Raw genomic sequence first — 17,202 nt, 5'->3', positions numbered from 1 at the left:
AAATATTTTGAAAATGATATTAGTATAACAGTGTTACTCATATTTTGAATATTGCTTATATTTTGGCTATTCCTATTTTATTTAAGTAAAGAGACTAGGCTGTCTCTTTATTTTATGTGTGTATCTATGGATGGGTGAATCCATGTAGCTCTGTACATGTAAGTTTGAACTAGTGTAAGAGTGTAAGTTTGAACTAGTAAAGGTTATGAACATGAGGTTCAGTGTTTGAGTCCTGGCTCCATCCCTTACTAGCTGTGTCATCTTAGGTAAGTTATTTAGCCTCTCTAGAATTCAGTCAGCTTCCTCATCTGTAAAACAGATTTAATAACAGTACCACTTTATAGAATAGTTCTGAAGATTAAATGAGACATTAAACATTAAAGACCTTAGAAAGTACTTGAATATTTTTGTTTCATTATTTATGGATACACACACACACACACACACACACACACACACACACACACACACACTAAAATGGAACAATTCAAGAGGGATTAAAATAAAAAATATACATTGAATTTAGAGCATAGCAGACTCCCTAATGTTTGGAGATATAGAAAAATTTATATCTCAGTCAAACAGCTTTAAATTAAACTCTCCTCTGTTTAAAGGAAACAACAACAACAACAACAACAAAATTCAGCTATTTCTTGTAACTTGCACTCTAGCCTTGCTATATGGTTTCCCTTTATCTTCTCCATTCTTTCTCCACTATTAAGGAACAGCCCCTTCCCCAAACTTCTTGCATTCTAATGCAGAAAAATGTAGTCCTCCCTTTCTTTTTTTCCCTCTTATGACATGGGTTTTTTCCATCCGAATGGATCAGCAGGATATTTTCCTATACAAATATCATTCTTTTGCTCTGTAAGAAGAATTCTGGTGCCAGTTATTTAATATATATTTTAAATTCTGCCATTATAGATTAATTCTTAAAATATTAGCAACCATGGCTACTGATTATGCACTGTTTGTGGTAACCATGAATAAGCTGAGTTTATGACCTACTCAAATAGAAAGGAGGCAAATTATCTAGTGCATACCAGGACTTGGTAAATTTTGAGGAATTATGTATCATGAACATTGTTTTTAATAATCCCAATTGTCACTTTGTATTCCATGTCACATAATTCTGACTAATGAAAATTTTAAAACCTCAATTTACCAGAAGGCAACTAACCTCAATTTGAAGTTTTAGAATACACTTTCCTTAAAAGACAGAGGCAAAATTCAGGGTTATAGGATCCTAGATTCTGGCCCAGGATTCTGTGTCTTTAACATCAGAGGTGTAGAAAAAATTATTAGTGGTCACGAAGATGGCTGAGGTGTTAAGTCTTGTCATCAAAAAAGGCTTTTTTGTGTTGTGTATCCTTTAGTTAATGCTTCTCTGTTTCGTCTTAAGATCAGAATCAGGATCACCCCAGAGTTATATGTATAAATATCAAATTCAAGTGGAATCTCTTCAGGTAGAGCCCCAGGATCTGCACTGTAGCAAGTTCTCCACTAATCTTCTGTACTATAAAATTTGGTCTGCTCAATTAAGCAGTTTTAGAAAGATGTCCAGTAACAAACTAGAATCTACAAAAAGGATTTTCCCATTCATGATTAGTTAGCCAGAGATTATATTAAACAATCTAATTGTCCTTGCTAATTGAAATTTTATTATAATATGGTGGGTTGATCAGTTTTGTTTTAAAGATTCTGTTTGTACCTTTTAGTTAGACAGTCAGTGTAGCAGTGAATATTTAATGACTGATTTTAATGAGACAGGTAGTAGAAGAATAGAGAGGTATAGAGTAAGAAAAGGTTAAGAACTCAGGTCTCCTTACTTCTAGTCCAGTGCTATTTGTGTGGGTTTTTTCTTTCTAGGGCTTTTCACCTCTCATGTCCTGTTTTTAGTTTTTAGGGTTTTGTTTTTGTTTTTGTTTTACGACTTTATTTATTTATTTGACGGAGAGATAGAGCCAGAGAGCACAAGTGGAAGGAATGGCAGAGAGAGAGGGAAAAGCAGGCTCTGCACTGAGCAGGGAGTCTGAGGTGGGGCTCAATCCCAGCATCCTGGGATCATGATCTGAGCCAAAGGCAGATGCTTAACCATCTGAGCCACCCAGGCACCCCCGTTTTTAGTTTTAATAAAATTAAAACTTCCCTCATTTATTTTGATTTTTTTTTCAGGTTTCATTAGGGGTGTGTGTGTGTGTGTGTGTGTGTGTGCGTGCGCGCGCACACGCTATGGTTAGAAAGATCATAGGCTTTGAAATCAAACTGAATTGTGAATTCCAGTTCTGCCACTTACTATTTGAGTGACTGTGAGCAAATTTAATAAGTTCTATGAACCTCAGCCTGTTAATGGAATAATTCTTACATTATAAGGTTATTGTAAGGATGAAACAAATAGATGCTTACATTTATTTCCTTTACTTTTTCCTTAGAGAAATTCTGGCCAATATAAAAAAATATTTAGATTAATTTACCTCAAGTCATGGTATATATCATTTTCAAATTACCAAATTATTTGTGTTTACTTTTTCCTAATAGGCAGTTTGAAGATGAGCAAGGGTGTTTTTCTGATTAATTGGTTGTTCTTTCACTTCACAGTAGGTAATATTGATCTGTCTTCTTTGTAAGGAAAGCATGTATCAAAGTTGCAAGGTACCAAGCAGTGTCTTACTCAGACCGTATCTCCTTTAAGACAGTACCAGGATCCATGCTTTAGGAAGTGCAAGGGAGAGAATTTTAAGTTATATGTGCCCTCACGTGTCTTGGATTCACTGATAGAGAGACAGAGTAAACAGACAGAAAGGTAAATAAAAATAGAAGACTTACATAACATTTAAAACAACTTTAGAAGAGCTGACTGACCTGGGCAGTGACTAATTGTCATAATGCTCATAATGCTCATTAGCATGAATATGTGCTAATGCAGTTCTCTGAAGAAGAGTCAACTTTTACATAAAATAAAATCATCCACCTGAAGCCGATATTGGCAACCCTCCTATATCCAGGACAACCCAGGGAGGACTCAAAGGAATGTTGTCCCTACTTATTTACCAATCTCTATTGTAAGTTCATGAGACATAAAACTCGACCTTACTTTTCAGTGTTAGAAATTATTCAGGAGAATAGCATTGAAGTATGTAGTATTTAATCTTTTTTTGTAATGATCAAAATAGGCAAAGAGAAGGACTAAAATGATAGAGCAGATGGAATGTTTCCTTTGTCCTGCTTACGGTATTAGAGCATATGATATAAACAATGGCTTATGCTTTGATTCTCAACACCCTTTAATAATGAGTGGGGAAGCTGAATCTGTATATCTAGACAAAGTAAAATTAAAAAGTCAAACAAAGGTTAAATTACTTAATTTTAGAACCTAATTTGAATATTTCAGGTATTTATTTTTTTCCCACACTTTACCTTGCCATCAGTGATTTTTTTTTAGGATTTATTTTGTTTTTAAGTAATCTCTACACCACATGTGGGGCTTGAACTCACAACCCCGAGACCAAAAGTTGTGTGCGTCACTGTCTAAGCCAGTCAGGCGCCCCACACCAGTGATTTTTTTTTTTTTTAATTTCATGTTTTCCTCCCTTATTTCATTTAGGTTGTCTCCTAAGAGTCCTGGTTCCTTTTATTTATGTCTTTAGAAGCCAAGGTGTGTTCATTTCTACCCAGGTGTCATTGCTTCTAGACCCTATTAGTGGACATAACAAGGAAACACATTCTTTCTCTCTCTCTCTCCATGACTTTGTATGTAAAAACTGTGATTCATACCAGTATCTCCCAATTCCAGTCTAACACCACTGGATCCTTTCTAGCCTTCTCCCTTTCATTATTTGTAAAACAGATACCTGGCTTCCATTGTCCACAATATTTTTATTTGCTCAATCCTAGAATATAGTTTCAGAATAATTTATTAATTAGGGGATAGTACTTCTGTACAGTTTCTTTTGTGTTTAGACTTAAAATATATATTAAAATATTTTTTATCTAAAGTTACTTAGGTTAGTTCTTTTTTCCTTTGTCCCCTGAAATAGGATTATATTATTCATATCTGATATAGTTAGGCTCATTTGTTGCTATTTATATTCCATTCTGGGTTTTCTCTGAGTCCTGTTTGATTTTAAACACTTATTTGTATTTTACATATATATGAAAAAAAGTCATTGTTCTAAAAAATCAGAACTATATATAAAGATATACTTAGAGATAATCCCACTTATGCATTCTACCTGCTCCATTTCCTCCATTTCTTCCATTCTGTTCCTACTCCTCATATCTACCCAATTTCATTAATTTCTGGTTTATCCTTCCTATGTGTCTTTTCACTAAAACTAGAAGATACATGCGTATTTTCTTATATTTCCGTTTACTTTTTCTTACGTGAGTAGCAGAATACCATAGATCCTCTTTTGCATTTTGGTGCTTTCTCATAACCATGTATCTTGGAAATCACTCTGTATCAGCTCATAAAGATGTTCCTTATTCTTTTCTTTATAGCTGCATAATTCTGTTTGTGGATGTAGCTTGGTTTATTCATCACCATTCCATTTAGGGGCATTTAGGTTGTTTCTAACATTTCAGAATTATAAATAATGCTGCAATGAATAACCCCGTACATGTGTGTTTTTCCGTTATTGTACATGTATCTTCAGGGTAAATTCCTAGATAGCTGGGTCAAAAGGTAAAAGCATATATAGTTTTATTAGTTATTGTCAAATTCCCCTCCAAAAGGGTTTGCCAATGATATATGAGAGTGCATGCCTTTCCACAGTCTCACAACGGAATGCATTCTCATACTTCTAAATTTTTATTGATCTTGTTTGTACAAACTTTAGTTTTAATTCTCTTAAATTTTACTGTTGATTTGGGACTACCAAATCAACAGTAAATTACTGTTTATTTGAGAATTACTCTTCTTTTTTTAAGATCTATCTGATGATTGTTTTGAGATCCTGTAGTTTTATGATTTCTTTTTTTTGGGGAGGGGGTCACAATCATAGGGTTTGGTCTATCCATTCACTGACTACCTATTGAAAAAATATCTTGAGTGACCTCTATTTCCCAGACAATATGCTAAGACATAATACTTGCCCTTGATTTGCTTATTGACAGTGAGGAACAGGTTAGCAAATAAATGGACAATTATGAGATACACACAGTTCTGCATGGACAAGACCTTCCAGTGAGAGAAGAGAGAGCCAGATATACTCTGAATTGCAAGTAATTTATTGCAACTTCCATATAGAATTCATGTATGTACTCATAGATGTGGTGAAATGAGAGAGAAATAAAGTCCAGGAGGCATGCTGAGAAGTTCAGATGTCACTTAGAGGACAAAGAAGACTTACCAAAAAGTTTTAAGCAGAACAGAGATATGATCAGGATTTTTATTATGGCAATGACAATGAGGGATTTTCAAAGAACTCAAGGTTTATCCTCAAAGTGTTAAACTATATTGAATGCATAGAGGTAAGTATGCTAGATCATGTAAAAGAAAAGAATAACCCCAAAGGCAAGAATTGACTGTGACCTTATATAATGTAATACTTCTTTAAGAAAAAATGGATCACTCATTTGAATGAGGTCAGCAATTAAACAAGCAAGGTAAAGGGAAGTGTTATCTGAGGAAGCCTTTGCCTGCTTTGGTGGTTTAGAGTGGGTTCTTTATTCCAAAAAGGAGCTGCTCTTGGTGTCTGGGGTTTTCCAGGAGAATTTGAAAAACACTCGTCATTATAGTTATCGAAAACCAAGACCATCTATACCCAGAACAGCTTATGGTGTACATTAATGTGACTTTACTATTCAGATGGTTCATTAAGGTGACTTTATTATTCCAGTCTTTTCATCAATCTGATTTTACTGTTTCAGAAAGTTCTTGCCTGGGAAGATCAAGTTGCCAATAAGTTTATCATTTATTTCAGAAAGTTTCTGAAAATCCCCCCCCACCTTTTTAAAAGATTTATTTACTTTTAAAGAGAACATACACGCTGAGTTTGGGGGAGGTGGAGGAGGGGGTGGATGCAGAGAGAGAGGGAGAGAGAGAGAATCTCCAGCAGAACTTGCACTGAGCTCAGAGCCCAAAGCAGGGCTCGGTATTTTGACCCTGAGGCATGACCTGAGCCAAAACCAAGAGTTGGAGGCCCAACCGACTGAACCACTCAGGCACCTCCTGAAAATTCTTTTAAACCCATATTAGACTACTCAAACTAAAACAACATCAAACAGTTCTTTACTTTTTAAGAATTGCTTCAAAATCCTTTATTTTTGAAAACTTTCCCCCTTTGGTATCTATCAGTCCAAAACTGTTAGATCACAGATTTGCCTATTCATAACCAAGCCCTTTTTCTCACACCAAAAGATCCATCTTAAACCAAGCTCCTCAAATCTTAAACCTAGGTGATTTTTGCTTCACCTCTTCAGACACACCACCAAGATTCTTGTCCAAGTAGTGGCCTCACTTACTGTGGCAAGCAATAAACTCAAGTTTGCTTTAGGAACAGGTTATTTTGGTGGTGTTTTCAGGGAATAAAGTACACACAGGATTCATTTCTCATTCCATCTACAAATGATGCTTTTTGTGTAATGGTGACACATTGTTTGGAATCCTCAGCCAAAATTAACAGTTTGAGAAGGTCTGAGTTAATTTTGTAATTTTTTGTCTTTCTTTTGACCTGGCACATGACATTTCAGGTAGAGCAACATCAAGGAAGGGCCTTGTGCCTCACTCATAGTCATTGCTATTCAAATTCATGCACTTGGAAATGTATAATAGGTTCAGGAAAAAGTGAGTAACCTATATATCCTAGCCAATCAGCCTACATCCACCAGGAAAGGCTTTTGAAAAAAAGAGCTGTATAGATTTTATGTAAATTTGGTATTTATGAGCACCAAACTTTTAGCACTGACATCTGCCTGAGAAGAAACTTCATTTACAGCAGCGGCAGAAATGAAGTTCACTGTGAACTAGTTTTGGATACCATATGCTTTAACATGCAGAAGAGGAGGGGAGAAGAGGCCTTTGAAAACCTGATTTTTCTGGCTCTCGCTGTGTATGATGTTGCATGACAACACTGTGACATCATAACGTAGGCTATTTCATTTGCGGTTTGCCCCACTCCAGGGCCTGGCCTGCAACAGCACAGTCGGGTGTGTTCGGGGGCCCTTCCCTTCATGGAACTTCAGGCACTTCCCAGGCGTTTTCTTTCTAAACCTCACAACATCTCTCAAAGGTATTGCCAAACTGGAGACAAATTTCACAGTTTAATCATGTGGAACACATTGGTAAATATAGATGTGCCTTTTAGAAAGTTGCTTCAAAGTGTATTTTGCAGCTCACGCGACTGTTTCTCAGGGTGTAAACCAGTGGTGTAATGTAAAGCTTTCGGCCCTCCCCCCGGGGAGCTGGGATGAGATGTGCTTGGCAGCGCGCAGTGGTGCAGGAGGAAAGGAGGGTCGTGCGGAAAAGGCAGGCTGACGGTTCTGTTACACGTCCTGCCCTTTTCTTCCTATCTTCCCCACACAGGGGTGCCTCCTTTTGCTCCAGCTCGATCTCTTCTTTTGCAGCATCAAAAAAGAAAACTGAGCTCTAAAATTTCACTTGTAATTAGGAGTTTGGTTAGATTTTTAAGGCACAACACAAAAGTCCATTTAGTTCACAAGGCCTATTGATTACAATCCTGGCGATCCTCCTTCCTTCCTCCCTTTCTCTCTTCCTTGTATATGTGCTGCACTATAATCCCAGCAATCTAACCAGTACTTATAATGTAGTTTTATGGGAAAAAGAGTTCTTAATGAAGTGGGAATGTGGCAACATTGCAGACATGTCTGTTTCTTGCTCTAATCTCTTCAAATCCAGTATGAAGAGGAATGGACTTTTTCTCAGAATATCTCTGCCTCCCCAGCCACACCCTTTTCCTTCCGTCACCCTCACACCTCCTGATCTCCTAGAAAAGATCCCTTCATGTGAATCAGAAACCTGGACATGAATTCTACTGGTGTCCCTTAATAACTGTATAAACCCCGAGTCATTAAACCTCTAAACCTCCCTGAACCTGTTTCCCCATTTGTAATTTTTACATACGACTAACTTACAGGGATGTTGTGAAGATTAAATAAAATAATATGTTTGGAAGAGCCGAAGAGCTGAAAATAATATGTCTGGAAAAATGTGGCCAGTGGGAAAAGTCTTTGACTGTCTGGTTTTCTGGGGATGATTTGTTCCACCCTTTTTGGTATCGTCCAAGCCAGGACATTTTCAAGAGTGGAAGAGGCAGCTTCGGGACAGCAACACACATAAACTGGGCCTCTCCCAAGCAAACCCGGATGTGTGATCAATCTCTTTAGAGAGAATTTTCAGAGGGCAAGTGCCTGTGCCTAATTGTACACTTTATTGTGGATGGGGATGCCTGCATTCTATGAATAAAAATATCACTTATTGCCCACATACAAGCTGAACTTCTACCACTTCTCTCTTATTTTCACAGCTCTTTGTATAACTTGTACTTCCCCAAATGTGCTACATGGACAACAGGTGGCACATGCGACTATTTCAAGTGGTATACAGCAAACATTATTATTTTTTTTAAACTGTCAAGTCAGATCTATAATCTTGGAAGTAAACATTTTTTAATAAGTTTGTATATGTAAACATTTTTTAATAAGTTTGTTTAGACCAACATTTGAATTGATTTAAAGAAAACAAGTTAACCAAACTCAGACGAGTTTATGATTATAGGAAGGTTGACCTGGAATAACTAACAGGTGGGTAGCCCTGTTTGATTGGATGCAGCCGATAGAATGAAGGAACAAGCTACTCAGTGTTTGGATGAACAGCTTATAATATATAACCCTTCATTCCAGGACAAGTGCTGTGTTTAAGAATTGGAGTTCAGGTAAATACCCAGTTGTGGCCCAGATGAGGAGAACAGAAATGGAGTAGCTGCAGTTGAAGATTAGCCTTGGATACATTTTTCTGGTAAGTCTTGGGCTTCCCCGCCACTTTTATACATTATTAATATAAACTATGTATGAAGAATTGACAACACTTGGCAAAATTTAATACATACCCTTTTTTAAACTTTGTGGGGACGTTTTGGGAGACATGATTTAGGATAGAAACTTATTTCATCTTGTTTTGAGAACTCTAAGAAAAAAGACTCCTCCAACTGTTTGAACAGCTCATTTAATTACCTGGTAATCAAAAAGTCTTTCTGATTGCTGGCCCCAAAACTTTCTGCTTTAAGTGTATTGTCCAAAGAAACAGAAACATTGGAAAGGCGTTGCCATTCTACCTCTCAGTATTTGCTGCAGAGACCACTGACAGCAGCGGACTTCCTAAGCCTCACCTTTGTCTTCTCTGTCTTCTCTGTTTTCTTTCTGCCTGTGATTTCTCTCGTCAGTAATGAATGCTTCTTATTCTTTCTGTTTGTTTGCTTAAAATAGAGACAATTTAGATCATGTACCAAGTTACTTGAGTATGAATGATTAGAGGCCAGCCCTTAGCAATTATACTTTTGCAGAAACACATCAAAATATTTGATAGATGGTCATTCACAGATATCTGTGTGCACTTGAGCTTAGGGTTTATAAAGGTTTACAAGTATTTATGTATGATTTTATGTGTATTTTCAGAGCCTTTTTTTTTTTTTTTTCTGGTGGAACTTTGAAAAATGAAGAGAATTAAGTTGTTTCTAAAAAGCCAAAGCAGCCTGCCATCTCTTTTTCTTTTCTGGGCTACGGTCCAATTTGCACAGCAGTTGCAAAGAAAAAGCAAACGCATCACTAGATTCAGCGAGAAATATTGTAACAGTATGTAATCTCTGTCAAGATAAAATTGCTTTGTGATTTACATTACAATAAATCCTGACCTTTAAGTGCTGCAGACTAAGCTAATCTGTGAAGTACTTTATTCCAACACTGAATCAGCGAGTGAAGCTCAACCAAATTGACTGTATTAGTCCCACCGTGGTGTGGTTAAAGAGCCTATATATATCGAAGCAGATTACAGAGCATTGTTCTATGTGTACTATAATAAGTAGAATAATTGAAATATTCAATCTGTTTCATCATTGTGAAATAATAGAATTATTTTAACCTCCTTTCTGTTTGCCTATTATGGGAATTACAAGTAGCTTCATTTAAATATCATTAGGGACTGATTTAGATCGATGAGAACAAGGAAATTCAGAATTAAGGCTAAAATACCACATGACATTTCAACCTTAATTCACTTCTTATGTCTGTTAATTATTTTCTTTTTCTTTCTTTCTTTTTTTTTTTTTTTGGTTAAATAGTTAAGATGTGTTGAATTTCTCAGTACTAGCTTTTTGCTTTTTGACTCCCCAAGTCAAGTGCTAAGTTTATTAATCATTGGAGAATAGAATTTTCTCAGAAATATGGATTTTAAAAATCAGTTGAATTTACCAACTTTGGGAGATTTTTAGCCATTATTTCTTCAAGTATTTTTCTCTCCTTTGTACTTTTGGCTTTTCTCTAGATTTTGATCACACATGTAGGAGACAACTTTATATTATCCCGGAGGTCAGTGGTACCTTTTTTCCCTCCAGTTTTTCCTTTTCTCTCTATGCTTCGTTTTGGATAGTTGCTGTTGCATGTCTTCAAATGCCCCCCCCCCACCACCCCCCTGCCCCTGCAGATCCTAATTTGCTGTTAACTATAACATATCTTTAGCTAATTCTTTTCTCTCTCACATATGCCTTTTTTCATGTGTGGTGTCTATTGCTTGGATACTGGATATTGTGCTTTAGTTTTTTTGGTTGCTAGATTTTTTTTGGTATTTCTATAAATAGGGTATTTTGTATTTTGTCCTGGCTGAGTTTTAAGCTTTGTTATGCAGCAACAGCCTTTAATCTAGGGCTAATTTGACCCTGCAACAAAGGCAGTATAATCTGAAGATACCTCCTCATGCTTCCTGTATTATTAGGTATTCCCATTCTCGTTGGTAGGGACAAGCACAATTTCTGGGCCTGTAGGAGTGGAAATTGGCCTTCCTGTTTCCTGTTGCTTCTTTATTTGGTCTAAGGTACTATCTTTTCTTATATGTGTCAGCTGAAGATCTGTGGGAAATTCTCCACAGAGCTCTGGGAATGTCTTGTCTGTGTAGATCCCTCCTCGCTGGTACTTTGTTCTGGAAATTCTACCTGTCTTGGCATCCCTGAATTTCAGTTTCTGTCCCTTCAACTGAGCAGGACCACAGGGCTCAGTTTAGGTTTTCTTCTCTTCTCCAAGAACAGGAAACTGCCTTTAGGAAGTGAGTTGGAACAACAGTGGAACTCACCCTGTTTCCCTTTTCTTAGGGACCACACTCCTGTGCTGCCTATTGTTCAATGTCTGAAAACAAGTCTTTCCTGTATTTTTGTCATATTTTCTCATTGTCTAAGGTGGGAGACTCCTTGTTACTCCATCATGGCTGGAAGCAGATGTCTCACATAACTGGAGTTTACAAGGAAATTTAAGATTTCTATTTAACTTTTCATCAGTTCCTGCCAACATACATTTCTGGAGACCTCAAAGTGACAAGAAGGTTATTGAAACAAATTCTGGACACAGTAAACTGTAGCATTGTTAATGCCCATGTCTAACCACAATGCAATATAATGATTGCAAAGGACATAGGGCACCATAATCACTTTAGCAACCTAAAATTAGAATGGTTTTTTTTTTTTTTTTTTTTTTACTTCTTTCTGAGTTGTATACAAGAAACCAGTGCTAGAGTCTTTCTTTCTAACAAAAGTCATCTTCCTAATAAAATGGGATTTCCTGATAAAATAGTGCTAGAGGCCTCTCCCATTGTTTCTTATGGTAACTGTTGCTGTACTCTGTTTTAAAGTTACATTGAGTTAAGGGGAATAGTCTTCATTTTAGTAAGACAAACTTTTTTTGTTATTTTGTCTTTTTTTATTTTAGATTTTTATAATAAATTTATAGGGTGCCTTGAGGGCAACCCAATTTGCATCATAGGGGGCCACCTAAGAAACTCACTTGGGACAGACCAGTCTGTTCTGCCTTGGAGCATTATTGCCTAGAACCAGAATTGTTCATGAGATACCCCATATTATAAATAGAGACATCCTCGGGGCACCATATCAATGTATACTGGATGCTCTTCTCATGCATTTTTGAGAGGAAAACAGCATTTTGATATCAGCAAGATGAGAGCAAGTATTCTTGATGGTAAAAGGATACCTGAGCACTTACCTGACATTAGTATTTTTAAAGGTTAATTTCATAGTTCCAAACAATTTAAAAAATAAAATACAGTAATTTTCTGGAATCTTTTGCTTTAGTGCTTAAAGAGTACAAAACTAATAATTAGAAGGAAAGATTATATAAAAGTACTGATACATTGATGTAGATAATGTTACACACACATACACACACACACAGTCTTTCAGGCTGTTATTTATTTTCTTAGCAATTTTTTAAAAAAACCTGCTAACTAAGAGACTGGTATAACCTGATGATTTACCAACATTCAGATTTCCCATGACCTAATAACAGACTAATGTATATGAGTCTTCTGTTATATCAGTTAAATCAACATGTATGTCTAAAACAACAGTTTTATTTTTGTTAGGCTAAAGCCTTAACCTTGGCTTGTGACACTTTGCAGTGATTTGGGGGTTTTCTTGTCCTCAGGTCTGTTGAGAGAACCCTCTGCGGTCTCACACAGAAATGCCAACTTTACACTCATTGTGTAGCTGTTGTTTTGTTGCCAACTATTTGATTTGAGGATTCAATAGACTATCTTATCATCTATTTTGTTTTAGATGTTGATCTGTGGGTTTTTGGTTTTGTTGTCCTGTTTTTATATTTTTGGTGTTTTTTTTTTTTTGACAGAATTTGGGGTGATTTAAAACTGCCCCACTGTCACCACCCACCACTATTTTCCCAGAATTTCCCTCTATGTTGACTTTATAAAAGCTTTTGTGTATTCACCTGTTAAAGGGAATGAAATGGTCTCCTAATATCCCTTCCAACTCTGAGATCTGTGACTGTATAAGATAACCCTGTTTGGACCCAAAATGAAGTGTGGCCTCACTCTCATGTTTTGAGACCCTGCATGTCTAAGATTAAATCGCTGTGTGTTATTATATTCTTCGCCCAAGTCAGTACTTGTCCTTACATTCATCCGTGTATCTATCCATCCATCCTAACACAAGTACTGAGCCTCTACCATGTACTCTCTTTGTTTCTCCAGGTCCTTATCTGGTTTGCTTGTGCTATTTGAAGCTATAAAAGCCACACTATATATGTTGTTTCTCTGATTTATGAGCACCAAAGCAGACTTGATTATTACTTGGAAGTGAAATGTGAGTGTTATGGATTTTGTTGTTGTTGTTTGGTAAGGGTAAGGGGAGAGGTGAACTATTCCAGCTTTTTAATATAGAGGATTTCTTGCCTGCCACCACAGTCTGGACCACTTAACATGATCAAATCGGGGCTTGAAGTTTCTCTAGGATTTAATAATGAAAGGAAGAAAGCCAGCTGACCTCATCATTTGGTTAGTAGCCAACCTCTATGATCTTGGATGAGTTGAAAAATATAGGCCTATAGCAATTCATATTATTAGTTTACAGGCAAGTGACAACTTGGTATTACCAGATAGCCTTATGTAGGCAGCTGTTTACTCTGCTCTGAGGTAAGACAGTCCTGCTGAATAGTTATCAAGAGAGACTCTAGCAAATGGGAGCTGAAAATGCGCTCAGAGAATGTACAAAATTTTAGGCAGAATAATCCTGAGGTCAACAAATGTAGATTTATTTACCTTTTACCACATTCCCTGAGGTCGTACAATTTATATACTAAATATTTATGGAATACCTACTATATACCACTCATTTTATTAGGTACTTTATCTTCTTATCTAATGTAATTTTTATCATAATCTTTTTCTTTTTTTTTTTTTAAAGATTTTATTTATTTATTTGACAGGCAGAGATCACAAGTAGGCAGAGAGGCAGGCAGAGAGAGAGGAGGAAGCAGGCTCCCTGCTGAGCAGAGAACCCAATGCCCTGGCTCGATCCCAGGACCTTGAGATCAGGACCTGAACTGAAGGCAGAGGCTTTAACCCTCTGAGCCACCCAGGAGCCCCTCTTTTTTTAATTTTAAAAAATATTTTATTTATTTTTTTAAAGAGAGGGAGAGAGTGTGAGCAGGAGAAGGGCAGAGGGAAAGGAGAAAGAATCACAAGCAGATTCAAACTCAATGTAGAGCCCAACCTGGGGCTTGATCACATGACCCTGAGATCATGACCTGAGCAGAAATCAAAAGTCAGATGCTCATCTGACTGAGCCACCCGGGCACCCCAGTGTTTTCTTTTTTTAAAGTCATACTTACAGGGACACCTGGATGGCTCAGTCGGTTAAGTGTCTGCCTTCAGCTCAGGTCATGATCCCAGGGTCCTGGGATCAAGCTTCCACTGGGCTCCCTGCTCAGCAAGGGGTCTGCTTCTCCCTCTCACCCCTTCCCCCTACTTGTGCTCTCTCTCTTTCTCCCTCTCTCTGTCAAATAAATAAATAATATCTTTTAAAAAACTATGTTTTATTCAATTGTTTATGTTATTCAATTGTTTATGTTGTTTGCATTATTATGATCATATTAATTTTTTGTTTACATTGTTATGATCATATAAAATTAATGCATAGTGAGCCATATATTATACTGTATTTCATTTTATTTCTGATATAACTTACGTTTTCCCTGAAATAAAACAATTTCCTTTCTTTTTTAAATTTTCTATGTAGATATCACTAATTCATCACCAATTTTCTGACAGGACTGAATTTTTTTTTTTTTAAGATTTTATTTATATATTTGACAGAGAGATAGAGAGCACAAGTAGGCAGAGCATCAGGCCAAGGTAAAGGGAGAAGCAGGCTCTCTGCTGAGCAGGGAGCCTGCTGTGGGGCTCAATCCCCAGACCCTGGGATCGTGACCTGAGCTGAAGCCAGACACTTAACCAACTTAGCCACCCAGGTGCCCCCAGAACTGGAATTCTAATACTTTGGGTGAACATTGTATTTACTATGTGTTAGAGATATATCTACTAGAGATCTCTGTTATACTCAAATACATACTGGTTGCTAAATAGACCTGCCCCGTAACTCTCACCCTGAGATTTTCACTTACTTGTCTGTTACACCTTTTTATTGTGCCCCACTTAACTCTAGTGCTTCTTCTGACTTTTCTGCTCTTTCATTCTCTTTATGCTTCAGTTTGGATTATTTTTTTTTTCCTAATGAATTATTTCCTAATTCATTAATCCTTTGTTTGTCTAATCTGTTATACCCATCTACCAATTTCTTAACCTAAGTTGTTTTATCTTTTAATTCTAAATTTTCATGGATTCTTTTTAATATATTCAGTTCTGATGAAATTCTTCATCTTGTCACTTATTTTCTTGAAGGTTATTATAGCTATTTTAGTCCATATTGATAACTGTAATACCTAGACTACCTGAGTGTGTCTTTCTGTTTTCTTTTTTTTCCCTTTGTTTTTAGTCATTTTTGTCTTCCTTGTGTGCCTGGGGATTTTTTACTTAATGCTGTACATTGAAAATTACAACTTATACAGGTTCTGGATGATTCTCATCTTTTGCCAGAGAGAATTTTCTCTTCTTTAGCAGACAGAGGAGGGATAGATCACTTTGGTACATTTGCAGATAGTCTATTTCCAGTCTGTTCTTGGTCCTTGAGGATTTCCTTTTGGAGATCTTTGCTGAGAATCTGGAAGTGTTTATCAAGACCTCTAATCCTTGTTGGGCTTTGAACTCCAATTTTCAATTTAACTATGGTCAGTTAAAGATTTTTCGTCTTTTTTTGTTTTTAACTGTAGATTTCTGCTTGGTTTCTTGGCTTCTGAGCCTGCAAAATTTAAGAATCTGAAAATACCTTGAGGAAAAAATGTTCCCCAAAATGTCAAGTTTACTTCCTCCTGTGGTCCCCTTTACTTTTGGATATTGGGTCCTCAAATTTTGGAAGCCTGGGTATCCCTGATGAACTTGAATTTGAGTCTCCCCAACTGACAACAAATTCTAGACCAACGCTTTTTGTTCAGTTTCAAAACCTCACAATACAAATGAACAAATGCTCTGAGGACCATCAGTGAATATAAGACCCACTTCAGTATATTTCCCTTTCTCTGTGATCTTGGCTCTTCAAATCTTGGTTGCCTTAGTTGTTTTCAATGCCTTAAAAGAACTGTTTTGGGCACCTGGGTGGCTCAGTTGGTTAAGTGTCCAACTCTTTATTTTGGCTTCAGTCATGATTCAGGGTAGTGGGATTGAGCCCTGCATTGGGCTCTGAACTCAGTAAGAATTATGCTTGAGATTCTCACTCTTCCTCTCCCTCTTCTCCCCTGCCCATCCCCATCCCTCCCTCTCTCTCAAATAAATAAATAATTAACATCTTTATTAAAAAAAAAAGAACTGTTTTCACCCAGATTTTCATTTGGAAATCCCGACTTCCAGGAATTGAAAAAATTTTTACATTAATTCTGTAATAATTTATCTCTTTCCATTTCAGTTTTTTCTTTCAGCCATTCCTGATATTTTAATATTGAATCTCTTTGATGGATCCCTTAATGTTTAACTTCTTTCTCTCACATTTCTATTTGTATATCTTTTCCCTTGGGCCAATTCAGAGAAGAATCTTTAATCTTATGTCTTGGGGTATGAAGTAGGTATGGTTGCTGGTGTCTGAGAGCCAAGTATGGGATGGGGTTGTGGGAAAAGGTTGTTGCTAATGTAAACTTCCACCCAATTCCCATCTTTTTAACTTCGTATCTTTCCCATTCCTTCAGCTGTAACCTGAACCTTGATTCAGAACTTCCCTAGTTTGTCCTCTCCGTAGAGTAAACTTCAGTCTTCAGAACAAATGGATGAGAGAGATATGTCTATAATTTTGTTTGCAGTCCCACTATATACGCAGCTTCAGAAATGCTTGGTGCTGCTAGTTCTTGAGGCCTTCCAAGCTCTGTGGCACAATTAGATGTAGACTTAGTTTTTGGCTTTCTCTGATATTTGAGACACTTACCTTTCATCCATTTGTTTTTCAGCTTCTAAAATCATCTTATCATCTCTTGTCTCCTGCCTTCTCTCTCATTTTTTTGTCCTTACAGATTTACACTTAAAAGTTTGTTTTGTTTTGTTTTGTTTTTCTTATGCACATGTGTGTGTGT

This window comes from Mustela nivalis, assembly GCF_964662115.1.
Source record: "Mustela nivalis genome assembly, chromosome: 3".
Classification (NCBI taxonomy): domain Eukaryota; kingdom Metazoa; phylum Chordata; class Mammalia; order Carnivora; family Mustelidae; genus Mustela; species Mustela nivalis.
The sequence above is the reverse complement of the archived record's forward strand: the minus strand, read 5'-3'. Positions refer to the sequence as shown.